The sequence below is a fragment of the Camelina sativa genome, chromosome 11 (genome assembly GCF_000633955.1).
Source record: "Camelina sativa cultivar DH55 chromosome 11, Cs, whole genome shotgun sequence".
Lineage (NCBI taxonomy): Eukaryota > Viridiplantae > Streptophyta > Magnoliopsida > Brassicales > Brassicaceae > Camelina > Camelina sativa.
The window spans coordinates 10,954,703-10,959,036 of record NC_025695.1 but is presented as its reverse complement, the minus strand read 5'-3'; positions in this window follow the sequence as shown (position 1 = coordinate 10,959,036).

Here is a 4,334-nt window from a genome sequence, read left to right as displayed (position 1 = left end):
AAAAAAAAAAAAAAAAAAAAAAAAAAAAAAAAAAAAAAAAAAAGAGACAGTGAATACACATACATATGTCTATACCCTACAAATTTAGCACAAAAATGACAAATACATACATAATTCATGTTGTCTAGAGAAATAATCAGTTTATAGAGTAGAGATATGAATCAAATTACTAACCTCAATCAAAACATAAATTGAGTAACCCCTTCACTTTCACCAGCCTGTAGATTGTACATATGCACGTAAAAATAAATTGAACGTTACTTGAAAAATCTTAATATATCAAAAATAAATAAAAATGGGATAACAATTGAAAATTTTATTAACCTGATGCCATTCTTGTCAATGTGAAGCACATACATATCTTATCAGTTAATCATCTTGAAGCCCTCGAGTTCTCTAGTAAGTTGTCGTGTTTTCTCTGATTAACCCATAAAAATAAACTGCAATAAGCCTTTGGAATTGTGATGAAGCCATTTATGTTTTATCTCCATTGTAGATGATAATAATGAATCAGATTATCAAAAGAAGGATATAGCGACGAGAGAGATAAAAGATATATTGTACAAAAATAAAAGCTCCTCGTGAGATTAGGTAAGATTTTTTAATTTTCATAGATGATGATTTGATTTAGGCAATGTTTACTTTCTCAAATATTTCACAGAATAGAGGGATAATATGCCATTTAATTTGTTTCTCATTTAACAACTGAACCATAAAAATCTTTCTTTATCTATTGTTGATATCGAAGATTAATTTTTGATATATACTAATTATCGTTAGCACTTAATCTTTTTGATTTTTTTTATTTTTGGATAATTAATGTCAATGACATGCTTGTAAATAAGTTTGAATTTCAGGATTTATTTAATAAATGCCTCCAAAAATGTATATATAGATATCAGAAGAAGGATATAGCGACGAGAGAGATAAAAGATATATTGTACCAAAATAAAAGCTCCGCGTGAGATTATGTAAGATTTTTTAATTTTCATGGATGATGATTTGATTTAAGCAATGTTTACTTTCTCAAATATTTCACAGAATAGAGGGATAATATGCCATTTAATTTGTTTCTCATTTAACAACTGAACCATAAAAATCTTTCTTTATCTATTGTTGATATCGAAGATTAATTTTTGATATATACTAATTATCGTTAGCACTTAATCTTTTTGATTTTTTTTATTTTTGGATAATTAATGTCAATGACATGCTTGTAAATAAGTTTGAATTTCAGGATTTATTTAATAAATGCCTCCAAAAATGTATATATAGATATCAGAAGAAGGATATAGCGACGAGAGAGATAAAAGATATATTGTACCAAAATAAAAGCTCCGCGTGAGATTATGTAAGATTTTTTAATTTTCATGGATGATGATTTGATTTAAGCAATGTTTACTTTCTCAAATATTTCACAGAATAGAGGGATAATATGCCATTTAATTTGTTTCTCATTTAATAACTGAACCATAAAAATCTTTCTTTATCTATTGTTGATATGGAAGATTAATTTTTGATATATACTAATTATCATTAGCACTTAATCTTTTTGATTTTTTATTTTTGGATAATTAATGTCAATGACATGTTTGTAAATAAGTTTGAACTTCAGGATTTATTTAATAAATGCCTCCAAAAATGTATATATAGATACATTTGCTTAGGTATGTTTCATGTTTGAATAAAAACAAAAGGGTGTCTCATACTACAATTTCAATGTGTCACTTACCGGTAAATATGTGTAAATTAATACGTGTTATCCGTGCATGACATTTTCATCTAAAGAAAACCAAATATATATAATTTATAAGAAAACATTTAATTATGCAACTCAATACAAAAGTTTGTTAGTGAGGAAAATTTATATACATTATTGTATTTTAAATGATAATTTTTAATTTATTTATTTTTCAAATTCTCAATTAATTAACTTTTATCTAATTAATTTATAATTTTGTTTAGAATGTTTTTTCTTCTTCTTACGTTTTATACAGTTTATAACCTAATTACATTAAATTTATTATTAGATAGAATATAGAATTTAAAACACTTAATTTTTTTTCTATAATTAAACAGAGGTATATGCATATATGGTATATTAGTGTATATTTTTATGTGTACATTTTTTTTTTTGGAATATTAAATAATTTATAAGTTAATTTTCCAAACTAGGACTACAAATCTATAGTATATGAAATAAACTAATAGTTTTAGTGTTGATTCTATAGTCTAAACCCACAATTCTAGGCGGATCACGCAACATGTTTAAAGATTTTTAATCCACAAAAACTTATCATACGAAATCCGTAAAGGTAAAATATAGTATGTGAGGCTAAAAGTTACTTTTTATCAGATCAGTTTTTCAAACTTTTAAATAACAATAGCTCTTCACTTACCTTCTTATAAAATTAGAAAATAAAATATGTATATATTTACAACTATGTTTGTTATCTTTTAAAATATTTAGTTTCTATAAAAAAAAATCGAATATAAATAGAATTAATATGTTTATTGAATTAGTTATTTAATGCCAATGACATGCATATAAATAAGTGTCAATTTCAGGATTTATTTTATAAATGTCTCCAAAAATGTATATATCCCCTATATAATAAAACGAAAATACACAACATTGTTTTGTAGACTATATAATTTTAATAAGTTGGTTACAAATAGGTTATAGATTAAGTTTTATATTATTTGTATAGTCTGGATTTATTGTTTCCAAAAATCTTAAAGAGACTATTCTAAAGAATTATTTGATATCATCTAACTTACCATATTAATTTCTTTTATTAAATTATTCATCAAATAAAATCCTTTGATATCTAACTTTAAATATTAATTTGTTAATTATTATTATACTTCACCTCTCATTTTTATATATGAGTCTATTTTGTGAAACAAATAAATTATCATATTATTTATTAGAATTAAAAAATAGTTTCATTTTCGGATATACCATAAGTTGAATATTTAAAAAAAAAATACAAATGATTCAATCTATAATATTCAACTTTTATTAATGTTATTCTTTAAAACTAATATCTATTGAATTCAAATTTTTACTGAGTAACAGGTCAAAATTTTAATATTTAAATTCAATTTCGTACTATTTTGTTGAATATTATAATTTTAAATAATATAATAAACTTTAAATAATTTATTTTGAAATATTTTTAAAATATTGAAACTTGATATTAATGTTAGAAACTATAAGCACTCTAAATAGGTTTGTTATAGCAATGTCAATAATATGAAAGAATTTCAAAAAACCAATTATATTAAAACAAAAAGTATAACAATATATTAAATTACTTATACTATAATAACTCACTTTTTAAAAACTAAATTCACAAAATTATGTATTATAATGACATTCAAGTCATGAGGTAGAATATACATTGTTGAAATAACTCACTTACATAAACTAATACAACATATTAAAATCTTATTTTAAAATATAAAATATACAAATTTTTTTATAAAATAAAATTTAACCAGTGTTATTGCACGGGTACTTTATCTAGAATCATTAACAGTATAAAACTTACAAAATAAGTGTCTTTTTCAAGTCATCATATTTAGCATATGATTTTATTGCATAATATTTTATCCAAAAAACTTTTAAAAACAATCACATAAATTATATTTTATAAAAAAATTACAATATAAATAAAATGAATTTCAATCCGTGCTCTAGCACAGATATTAATCTAGTAAGTATAATAAGATAAGAAACAATTGACCTAGAAAATTGGTCGTCAGCTACTCAGCTGAACATCTCTGATCCTAAGAAAAATGTAAAAGAGGGAATTATGGTAATTAAGAAAGATACTTTTCAGTCATTGCTTGGATAGTTGGATTAATATTTGCATGTCATTTTACCAAAAAAAAAAAAAATTGCATGTAACTCCTAACTTAAAACTTAAAAGTGGCAAATGTGGCATGCTACTATCATCACATCCCTTTTGTTTTCTTATGGTGGATGCAAGTACTGAAGTGATGGTGAAGATGATAAGATGTGTCATTAGATTCCAACCCTAGTACGACCAGTTTTCATGGTGTGGATTAGGCTGACTCTTCAAATAGTTTTCTTATAATTTCCCTATAATTTTCTATCTACTTATTTTATTAATTTGATAGAATATTCAAAATCCGAATAAATTCATAATTCACATGCTTAGCATTAAACAGAATGATACATTTTTTATCGATAAATATAAACAAAAGGAAAAAAATTAAACATTGAGATAACAGAAGAGTCAGAATAAATCTCTTTTAAACAAAATCTTTATCACGATTATAATTTTTTTTAAACAGTATATTTA